At 36.1% G+C, this 12,674-nt stretch overlaps 1 protein-coding gene across 2 annotated transcripts in view; it reads left to right on the top strand.

Moving 5' to 3' along the window:
- The window catches only part of LOC113119822 (solute carrier family 45 member 4), a 51,877-nt gene that overhangs the window by 26,030 nt on the left and 13,173 nt on the right, over nucleotides 1–12,674 (top strand). The window lies entirely within an intron of this gene.

The following is a 12,674-nucleotide window of genomic DNA, read 5'->3' as shown; positions in this document are numbered from 1 at the left end:
TGACACATTATCCGCATTATTCTTTTATCATTATTCTTTTGTTTTTATTCCACCTTTATTAGCCTTGATTGTGGTTTTTCAGGCTTTACAAAGCAACAAAGCAGCGATCTCACTTCAGTCTCTCTTTGCATTTAGCCCTTATTTATCAAAAGTCTTACTATAAAAATACAACAAAACATTTTCTTACGACCTTACGTGAATTATTGAGACAAAAATGCATTATGAAGAAGAAAAGCACCTGCTATTAGTAGCATTGGTGCTAACGTTAGCATCAAGCTACATCTGACAATTTATGAAATTATTAGTACACTTTTACTCAAAACTCACTTTAAACCCCGATCGAGTGTTTATAATAACTTCCTTTAGCGATCAGGGGTGGAATTTGGTCGTTTACTGTTGTAAAAATATGTTATTTGTAGCCTTTTTCATCGCTGCACAAGTTAGCATTTCCGATGTACATTTTCGATTTTTTTTTATAAAAACGCCCCAGATCTCAAGAAATTCTCATACCAAGCTTTACTATCGTAATCGCGGGTTTATTATTCTGATATTTTGTGTGTACAGAGGTGTTTCAGTGTTGTTTTGGCCAGATAACTACCAGGAAGTGTGCAGGAAGCATGTGACACGATGGGGCGGTGTCCAGATATGAAACTCTAAGATTGACGTTTGAAAGACCCAATCAGAGTCTGAGTCACACACCGCACGAGCTGTGACTACTGCACGCACACAGAGATCGCTGGGAGAGGCTGTTTATCATCTGATCGCGTAAATCCGTGGAAAATGAATAGAAATGACGATTCTGTCTGAAGAAATATGAAGTAAACATCAGTAAATATATCCATATATCTCCGCAGATATGCATCTTTGGTCTGTAAATCCTTATTGACGCTGTTCAGTGAGTCTATGTGAACACAAATAAACCGCTCTTGACGTGACTGAATATGAGTGAGTTGTGAATTTCTATTCAAAATGTGGCATAATACGGATTTATTATTTTGCACTCCTGACATAAATCACTAAATATCTGTCACTGCAACAATGTTTTATCAAAATATTGGTCAAATATCGAAGCTTGAGTCTTTAAACTTTCCATTGATGCACAGTTTGTCCAGATGAAGTAAGACAGTGATGTTTAATGTGCTGTGAAAGTGAAACAATAATAAACTGGGGCCGTCAGCGATGTTTGCACTCAAAGGGGTTAAGTACATTTGCAATTAGCTATTTACATCTATAGTAACATATATGCATTTAATATATTATTATATTATAATTTAATGACTGCAATTTTTTTAATACTATATATTTGCTCAAAACCCACTGGAAAATTGACAGCTTTGATTAAGGTGTCAGTACATTTTGAAACCGAATCTAATGTTTATATGATGACTAGTTCTGCTATATCTGCTATAAAGATGGAGACACTTGAATGAGCGGTGGACCCACAGACGAACACATCTAGTTGATTAGGTTAACTGTACTAGACATCCCATAATGATCTGAATAATCTGCACAGACATGTAAATCCAATATTAGTGATTGTGCTCTGATTTCTGGCCAGTTTGAATTGTCTTCACTCAGTGTTTTTAACAAGCAGCCTCTCCAGCTGTCAAAGAAACATCTCTTCATCTCTGAACTCTCTCTCTCTCTCTGTGTGTGTGTGTGTGTGTGTGTGACGTATCATGAGGAAGAGATTAAAGGAGCTGTGGGAAATAGGTTGCATGACTCGTCTGCCAGTTATAGATTATGTAAACGACACCCCAGGCCTTTATATTACTGAAAATATGTCACTTTGTCATGCAAGCAGCTGTGAGCCTGGAGAAGCAGGTTTTGTTCCTCAGAGTCATCATGTTTTATTGAAGAAGCCATTTTTGTCAAAACAGGAAGTCCATCTGCCACATTTGCTCATGTGACAACAGTGATTGTTGTGATATGGATTACTTGTATCTACTTCTATACTTTTCAATCTGTTAATGAATAACTTTCTTTGTGTCTTTTCTTTACACTAATAGTAAAAAGTTTGTTATGATTTTTAATAGTTTTAAAATGAAGTCTTTTTCCTCACCAAGGCTGCACGTAATTGATCGAAAATACAATGAAATCAGACAAATTGTGAAATGTTTTTACAACTTAAAATAACAGTTTTCTGTTAGGATATCTGTTAAAATGTAATTTATTTCTGTGATGCTCCGCTGTATTTTCAGCATCATTCCTCCAGTCTTCAGTGTCACATGATCTTCAGAAATCAGTCTAATATACTGATTTGCTGCAACATTTCTTATTATTATCAAAATAAAAAATGCATGGGAGATGGCACATGCATAAATGCAAATGTAAATATAGAAGACTCTCACTGCTCTTAATTTTAATAACACGTGCATCTCATTTTACTTTGCTTTTTGTTGTTGTTTTTTAGTACATTTTGTAACAAGCAATAAGGCCCCATTAGATAACATTAGTTAATGCATTGTTAAAGTAATTCATGTTAGCTCAGGTATACTAAATAATATTAACAGATACAACATTTGATGTAGAGGAGTTTTTTTCCTCACCAGATTAGAAGAAACAGCTCTGCAGTGAATGGGTGCCGTCAGAATGAGAGTCCAAACATCACAATAATCCACATCACTGCAGTCTATCAGTTAATGTCTTGTGAAGTAAAAATCTATGTGTTTCTAATTCATCATTAAGATATTTTAATTTCAAACGACCAAGTCTGGGAAATATATGAGTCCATAATCTTTCATATGAAAACAGTGCTTGATCTGTGCATATTTCTCTCCTGATGCAGATGAGATTACTTTCTTCACTGGAGAAAGCAATATTATGAATAGAGGATGCATATTTTAGCTGGAAGCAGTTAATCAGTAAAAAATGTCTTGATGATCAATTAGTTTCTTACAAACATGCAGCTTTTTGCTTCACAAGATGTAAATTGATGGACTGATGTAAAAGTGCGGTTTACTTGTGCAGTACTGCTCAAAAGTAGAAAGCTAAGTTTGAAATGAAACACTTTCCCAAAAGGGTAACTGTTGTGTACTTGATTGTCAGTAACTTGATCACTTGGCTCTTGTTGGTGATTATGTAAGCTAATGGTGAGTTCTCCGGGTTTAAAGGGTTAAGTCATCAGGTCAAGGTCAGTTGCGAGTGACTTGATGTTATCATGCGCCACTGATTTCAGAGCCCTGTGTGAGTCTGCGTCTGTGACGATCAGGCACTCGCTGTCCTTACTACAATGGCAACGGATAAGAGGATTTCAGGAGGTTGAGCCGCCCTTGTTCACCAGCCATCAGAGAGTCGTGTGTGTGTGTTTTGTATGATGGGATATATTTAAAGTTCACTAAATTGGTTATGGCTGGATTAGCCACAATAGCTCACGGTTAGTTTAGATGCACAAAGCAGTAAATTATACTGTCAGACTGGATGTGGTGCTCAACATGACGACATTAAAGACCAATCCAGATGAGCCAAGACATGGACTGTATGCATGTTTACAGTGGTCCCGTATGAATATCAGCCGTTAGCAGTACGTTTCACCGTGAACAGACGCTCATAACAAAGGCAGAGGGAATGAGCGGCCCGCCGCTGGGTTGGGAATGTGTGACTCAGCGGATTCCGAGGTTCGGGATGAAGCGCAAGCGTTCACGTGTCCCAGAATGCTCAGCTGCTTGGGGGTCAAACCCAGAGCCATGTTGTGTTTTTCTTAGCTAGCGAGAGGCTGGAACGTGTGGAATCGTGAAGGAATTTAGCTTTGTACAGCCTGTGGATTTCATGCATTCCGCAGTGATGAGAGAAAAAACACCATGTCAACAAACAAAGCTCATTCCAAAGCATGCAAACGTCCTACACAAGCCACAAAAACTTGTTGAAAATCTCCTAGCTGCGGTAGATCTCGCTTGACGTTTGAAAGTCTATGGAATAGTGTACTTCTGCGCTGTTTGGACTGTACTCCAGTGTTGTTTTGGTTGCAGACTTTATTTATTCAATAACTAGACATATTTGTTGGTCTAAATGTCAATTAAACAAATATGGCGAAAAATACATTTTATACATTTTAGTAACCATTACTGAAAAATAATTTGAAGTATGTATGTGCAAATGTGGATGTAAGTTTATGTACATAATTTATTTAATTTATATAAAAAGTAAAACATGTATTAAATGCATTTATATTTCATTTTTAAATGCACATTAACAATTTATCATCCGACAGATAATCATGAATGTTCATATGAAAATAAAGAACTTATTAATAAATTAATAAATTATTAATAGAATCGAATCTATGAAATGTAACATCACATACTATTACACTAGTGTACTGTATATACTAGCTCACTATAAGCGGCACGCTAGCAATCAATCTCAAGATGGTTATGGTCCAGCAGATGCAGCTCGTGACCTGCTGTAACTCTGGCTTGCTGCAATGCATCATGGGTATGTCACATCTCACACACAGGGCACAAGTTTTTAGCGCACACCTGCACTGTCAGCGCTGTGATCTGTTAATAACAGGTGTCTCAGCTGATGTGTGGACTCGTTGTGATGTTTCTGATGTGTACGTGAGCACTACGCAGTGAGGTTGTGACGTGTGATTTCACAGGTCTCTAGTGACTCTATAAATAGCCAAACAATGAGCCCTTTTGGGCTGTTTTTGGTCAGTCTCTGACGGATTAGACTCGAGTTCTCATGACCACTCAGACTCAACAATAGTGAAACTCATTTAGCGTTTTGTTTGAAATGCACGGCATCCTCTGTGAAAAATGTGCCCACAAAAGTAGGAAGCAGAGCCGCCCAGGAGATGACCGTAACCACAGGGGTTTCCTAGAGCCAAGAGCAGCGTGACGAATCACACTGAGCCCAGACCAGGAGAAGGAGAGATGTGTGTGTGTGTGTGTGTGTGTGTTTGCATTTCTGTGTATGTGTTAGTTAGTTTGTTTGTGTGTGTGCATTTGTGTGTTTGCGTATTTGTATGTTTGTGTGTGTGTGTGTGTGTGTGTGTGTGTGTGTGTGTGTGTGTGTGTATATGTGTGTACTTGTTTTTCTATTCTGGTGGGGACTTAAACCTGAATACACACAGACTCATGGGGACTTGTGTCACGTTTGGGACCTAAATTGAGGTCCCCACGGGTAAACAAGCTAATAAATTACACAGAACGAAGTTTCTTGAAAATCTAAAAATGCAGAAAGTTTCCTGTGAGGGTTAGGTTTAGGGGTAGGGTTGGTGTAGGACGATAGAAAATACGGTCTGTACAGTATAAAAACCATTACGCTTATGGAGAGTCCCCACAAGGATAGCTGACCAGACATGTGTGTGTGTGTTTAGCTGTAAGAGTAAAATTGCTCTAGATCACTTGTATATGCAGTGCAGTGCTGACTTCGACTGTGTGCTGTGTATTGCACTGCTGCAGTGTTACATAACTGAGCTGACTCGCCATCTGTGTGTGTGTGTGTGTGTGTGTGTGTGTGTTATTAAATCCATGCAGTTTAAATGTCCTTTTAAGAGCTCAAAGACGAGAAAAACAGACCGACATATTAGAGGTCAGTTTCCACCCACTAATGATTAAAACACACTATTTATTTCTGAACAATACACTGACAACCAGTGCTTAGAAACAACATGGGAACCACACAGAGCACCCTAGTAACTGCATCGCAACATGGACATCATCACTCAAAACCATTAGCATAGCAGTAAATGTTGGTTGCAACTGGCAACCTTCGCATGGATAAACATCACATAAGTTGTTTTAGAAAGTTTGTTACTAGCAAAAGTTGATTTCTCTTTGTTTTTTCTCAATGTTTGGAGTGGTGCATGTTTGCTGATCTGAGATCACCTGGGATTGGCAATGCACACTGTCTGTTATTTGTCCAGATCACTATCCTTAACCAGATCCAAACCGCACATCTCTCTCTCACGCTCTCTGATGAATCATTCAAGCTGTTAAGCTACAGTCGGACACGTTGCAATGGAAGAGAATATGAAACCGGCGTGTTAATATTTCATCCTGCCATCTGCTGGTGAATCGGGATCAGAGGTCTGGAGAGATTCAGTTTCTGGTGCTGGATCATGATAGTCCTCAAATAGCTTCAGTCAGACTTAGAAAGAAACCATCTGACTGACATGAATAACAAACCACAGTAAGCTTTCTTACTAAGCATATTTTTTTCTGAGTGAAACCAGATATAGGGCTGAATCCATTAGTTGACATTATCAACAAATATTTTTGTTGTCGAATAGCCATTCTCTAATGACCTCATGCTATGACACGGTTTGACCAGTGTGGCGCTGTAGAGCAACACTGTAAGGCCTTGTCCCAAATGAAACACTTCATATGCACTTGCAGTCTTACGGACTTACAATGGCGTCCGTTTCCCCTTGTCTGAGTATACAAGACTGTAGGGTGTCCCACTTGTCATTTTAGCGTTTGAAAGGGTGCTTGCGTTCGCCCCCTTTGCAGCTGCAATGCGCCCTTGATCTACATTTCTCCCGAGCTGTAACTTTCAGTAGTGATGGAAAGTTCAGATCATTTTACTGTGTCTTTGAATAAAAATAAATTTAACAAATCTTTTATTATTTTGTTCATTCCAGCAGAATATAGTTAAAAATCTTACCTTTACCTTTGCATTAATACAACCAATGCATAATAATGAGAAACACGAACGATTATTTTATTGTTTCAGGTTGTTCAGTCTGTTAGTTTCCTACACGTCCCGATCTGTATTGTTCGTTCTTGTCACATCACAAAAAAGCTAAAATTTGAGACCAGAAATACATCACGTAACTGTAAGCGTGTTAATTTCTGTATCCATGTGACAAAAGAACGAACCAGTCAGACCCAAAGACTCGAAGAGGTGAACTAATCATTTCTATTTCCTGTGAACAATCAATAGGATGTTGCGCATGCGCAGTCATCACAAAGTCAACGATTCCCTCGCTGAGATGACTTGATCTTCCCGAATTATGAATCAAACTTAACAAATCTTTCAAGAACGACATATTACTATTACTGTTAGCAAACATCCTGATGAGTATGTGAGCAAATGCTGCTCGCTTTTCTCTCTGTAATGAAATAAACACACAACAAACATAACAGTGGTGAGAAAACAGCAGTTAAGAAAGCATCTGATCGTAGCAATGTGGATGTTTGCACAAGGCCTGCAATCAATGCACTCCAGCTGGTCACGTCATGTTTATTTACAGTATATAACACTTTATGCAATAGACTACTTTAAAGCAAGCAGCATTACAGTATTAAACATGAATATATGTATGCGCTAAAAAAAAAATACTGGGCAGTGTCAACCCAACTTTGGGTCAAATATGGACTAACCCAACCATTGGGTTGAATTTTTACATTAAAATTTTAACCTAAAAATTGGGATTTAAATAACCCAGCATTTTTTAGTATGAATATGTATAAATATGTTGATGAATTGCAAAAGCTGCATATCCGATAGAAGTGTACTGATTAACGGGTTTAATAAAAGACGATTGGTCAAATGATTGTTCTAATAATGTTAATTTTATTGTATTTGGATGTAAAAATGATGACTAATAATGCACATTGATGATGAAGAAGGTATTGGAGGACTGTGTTCTGGCTGTAGAGCGCTGTGCACCTGACACACAGAGAGAGCACAGCACCTGTTTCCTCGCATTGCTTTGCCTTTTGTCCGTTTCTAGACAGTTTCACCTTCCTGACCTTCCTCTTCCTCTTCCTGTCACTCTCACTCTCGGTCCAGATTTCTCTGGTTTGTTTTGGGCAGCAGTGAGCGCTGTGTTGGCAGACTTCTTGTTTTCACAGGAACAGGTTGCTGTAGTGGCAGCAGTGGTGATGGCTGACTAATGAGGGTTTTGTTAGTCTTAGGGTTCATTAGAGGGACCTTGTGGTCAGTGAACTTATTATGACTCTCTCTGTGTGTGTGTGTGTGTGTGTGTGTGTGTGTGCACAGATACAGTGTGTCAGAACACCTGATACCTGCATATTACCCACATGGTCAAATGCACGAAGATTTTGGATAAATTGAGAATCACTTGTTTTTTTTTACTCCGATATGTTTATTATTGTAATTTAATTTTGTATTTTTTATGTATTTTTTTCATATGTTTCTTATTTAAACATGAATCATTAATATTAATTATCATATATTATCATTATTATTATTTATACATTATATGTACGTTTATTTTCATTTTTATTTAATTTTTCTTAATAATGTCTTTTATTAATAAACGAATTTATAATGTAATTATTTTTATTTAAATATGATTAATTAATATTAATTCTAAGTGTATTTTTACATTTTATATTATAAATGTGTTCATTACATTACATTATTTACTTGTATTTATAATGTAACTATATTAACTATTTCTTAGTTAAATATTTATTAATAAATATTATTATTAATATATTAATGTAATATTATATGTTTGTCTAGTGTAACTGGCTCTGAATGCATCTAAATGTGTTCCTGTGGCTCAATTGGTAGAGCATTGTGCTATCAAGCGCAAGGTTGGGGGTTTGATTCCCCGGGAACACATGATAGGTAAAAAATTGATAGCCTGAATGCACTGTAAGTCACTTTGTAAGTTGCTAAATGCAAAAATTTAATTTTTAATTAAAATTCTAATTTAAATAATCAGTGAAGGAGGAGTTTTGCCTTTCTCGGTCAACCTGATTTTGACCCTTGACCTCCAAAATCCAGGTACTACAGTATTGTTCAAAATAATAGCAGTACAATGTGACTAACCAGAATAATCAAGGTTTTTAGTATATTTTTTATTGCTACATGGCAAACAAGTTACCAGTAGGTTCAGTAGATTGTCAGAAAACAAACAAGACCCAGCATTCATGATATGCACGCTCTTAAGGCTGTGCAATTGGGCAATTAGTTGAAAGGGGTGTGTTCAAAAAAATAGCAGTGTCTACCTTTGACTGTACAAACTCAAAACTATTTTGTACAAACATTTTTTTTTCTGGGATTTAGCAATCCTGTGAATCACTAAACTAATATTTAGTTGTATGACCACAGTTTTTTAAAACTGCTTGACATCTGTGTGGCATGGAGTCAACCAACTTGTGGCACCTCTCAGCTGTTATTCCACTCCATGATTCTTTAACAACATTCCACAATTCATTCACATTTCTTGGTTTTGCTTCAGAAACAGCATTTTTGATATCACCCCACAAGTTCTCAATTGGATTAAGGTCTGGAGATTGGGCTGGCCACTCCATAACATTAATTTTGTTGGTTTGGAACCAAGACTTTGCCCGTTTACTAGTGTGTTTTGGGTCATTGTCTTGTTGAAACAACCATTTCAAGGGCATGTCCTCTTCAGCATAGGGCAACATGACCTCTTCAAGTATTTTAACATATGCAAACTGATCCATGATCCCTGGTATGCGATAAATAGGCCCAACACCATAGTAGGAGAAACATGCCCATATCATGATGCTTGCACCTCCATGCTTCACTGTCTTCACTGTGTACTGTGGCTTGAATTCAGAGTTTGGGGGTCGTCTCACAAACTGCCTGTGGCCCTTGGACCCAAAAAGAACAATTTTACTCTCATCAGTCCACAAAATGTTCCTCCATTTCTCTTTAGGCCAGTTGATGTGTTCTTTGGCAAATTGTAACCTCTTCTGCACATGCCTTTTTTTTAACAGAGGGACTTTGCGGGGGATTCTTGAAAATAGATTAGCTTCACACAGACGTCTTCTAACTGTCACAGTACTTACAGGTAACTCCAGACTGTCTTTGATCATCCTGGAGGTGATCATTGGCTGAGCCTTTGCCATTCTGGTTATTCTTCTATCCATTTTGATGGTTGTCTTCCGTTTTCTTCCACGTCTCTCTGGTTTTGCTCTCCATTTTAAGGCATTGGAGATCATTTTAGCTGAACAGCCTATCATTTTTTGCACCTCTTTATAGGTTTTCCCCTCTCTAATCAACTTTTTAATCAAAGTACGCTGTTCTTTTTGAACAATGTCTTGAACGACCCATTTTCCTCAGCTTTCAAATGCATGTTCAACAAGTGTTGGCTTCATCCTTAAATAGGGGCCACCTGATTCACACCTGTTTCTTCACAAAATTGATGACCTCAGTGATTGAATGCCACACTGCTATTTTTTTGAACACACCCCTTTCAACTAATTCAACTAATTGCCCAATTGCACAGCCTTAAGAGCGTGCATATCATGAATGCTGGGTCTCATTTGTTTTCTGAGAATCTACTGAACCTACTGGTAACTTGTTTGCCACGTAGCAATAAAAAAATATACGAAAAACCTTGATTATTCTGGTTAGTCACATTGTACTGCTATTATTTTGAACAATACTGTATATCCATAAAACAGGTTATTCCCCGCTGGAAGCAGACTCAGGAGCGTGTTGTTTTGGATGCTGGTTATTGTTGGTTTGTTTCTCTCTCTGAGCTTTAGATTTGTGTTTTTCTGTGTCTGGAGAAAAGACTTCCTCTGGTTTGACTCACTCTGCTCTCAGTATTGTTCACCATTTTTGACCTGGTGGGAAACAGAAAGACTCCTGTGATTATTTACTGAAATCTTCCTGTTTGCATGTTTACTTCAAGGAACAAATAACTTGCTTGCATCTGATTCAGATCTGTTTCGGAGGTCTCCGTGTCTCGGTGTTTGTGACTAAATATATAACAACACCTCAACAAACCGGAGGAAGAGGAAGTGGACTGGTGGCACTGCGAGCCGGTTTTCCGGCTGGTTTGTGTTTGTCAGATCCGGTCCTGACTCTGATAAGGCTCTCTTCTCAGGACTCTAGTCTCTAGTTTCCCAGAGGACCGTGAGGTTTTTTCTGAACGTCACACTTTTCACCAGCAGGTGCAGTGGCTCTATTCCAGCTGATTTCTGACAGCAACCGTGAGAACAGTTAGGACTTTATAGTCATTCTTTTTTGTTTTCATACAAAGAATTGTGAGAGATTTATTTTTTTTGTCCAATGGAAAACTTCAGAGGGACATACTTTAAACTACTTTTGAAAACAAGTAGTTATTGCAGTATATGTGTACTGTGCACAGTTAACATATTTTAATAATATGGTAATATTTAAAATTAAAATTTCATTTTATATTGATTATAATATATTACATGTTTATTATTTTTATATTTATTTTATTACGTCATTTTAACATACATGTTTGTTCTTATTCTTAGTTATAAATATATTTATACATTTTATATTAGTATATATGCAAAAAAAAAATTTATTTTTATTTGTCATGTAATGTTGTATATTTATTATTTAAATATTTATTTATAATAATATTCTGAAGATATTCATCAATTGTATATGGGTGTACATGTACAGTTATTATTTTAGTGTTTTTTTTTTTAATAATGCAATTTCATCATAATTCTTAAATATATACATGTATACAAAATTCTATTTATAATGTTATTTCACCATAATTCCTTTTGAAATTATTTTAAATAAATATTTAAATATATAAAGACAAAATCTTATTTAATATATATTTATTAATTTTAAGTAAATATTTGTTTATTTTGCATATTTATATTATAAACATGCTGTATATTATTTATATATATTTATTTTTCATAGTGTCCTGTTCACACTAAAATATTTTAATAAATATTATTTGATAATAGTGAGTGATACAGTTTTGATATTGTGATTTATTTTATTATTTGTTAATTTATTAATTTATTTGAAATCTTTTTTTATTTTATAAATTCTTAAGTAAATGTATATAACTTATACATTTATATAAATAATAATTATAAACTGTTACATTATTGTTTTTTATTAAAATGTATACATTTGATATAATTTTTCTTTTATTAGTTTTTTTCTGTAAGCACTGAATCTTTCATTTTTTTAAGTTTTCATTTTTTTTTTAATTTAAAAAGATATATTTGTCTTACTGGAATCTTGCCTGGAAAGCTACCTGGTTAACTGCTAGTTAACATTTCAAAGTGATTAATTTCAGCTGTAATGTGACTTTGTCTGAAGTACATATGCTGTGTGTGTGTGTGTGTGTGTGTGTGTGAGTCTTTGGTCTCGGTCTGAACGGCTGATCTGATCTGATCTGGTTTGCTGTGAATCTGTTCAGGACGTCTCTTGTGTAACTTCAGGAATGTTCTTCTCTGGTGTCCTGTATCTCAGCACCGAACCCGACTCCTCAATGCTTCACGTAACAGACCAGACAGTCTGTGACCTGAGAGTGTGTGTGTGGGTGTGTGTGATAATCCTATTATAGCTCTGGACACACACACTTGATTGCTGTGAGAGTCTTCTGCCTCTCTGAGTGTGAATTATTGTTGCAGTGTCAGTCTCCACATGATCAGTGTCGTCTGCATGAGGCGTTCTGATGCCAGTGATGATCAGTAATGATCAGTAATATTTTTAATTTATATTTTATTTTCATTTTATTTCTTTTATAGAATTTATTTTATTTTACTCATTTTCTATGAGCACTGAATATTTTTGTTTTATTAAATTTTTATTTTGTATTTTAATTTAGTTTATTTTTTTCTAGAATTATTTATTTATTTTACCCATCTTTTCTGTGAGGACTTGCCTGAATATTTATTTATTTATACTTTACTTTACTTTACTTGACCCTATTATACTCTAATAAAATGGAAAATATACTAAATAGCATCCTTTTGCCAAGT

This window comes from Carassius auratus, chromosome 19 (genome assembly GCF_003368295.1).
Source record: "Carassius auratus strain Wakin chromosome 19, ASM336829v1, whole genome shotgun sequence".
In the NCBI taxonomy this organism is placed as follows: Eukaryota; Metazoa; Chordata; class Actinopteri; order Cypriniformes; family Cyprinidae; genus Carassius; species Carassius auratus.
This window is presented reverse-complemented; position numbering and strand designations above follow the sequence as displayed.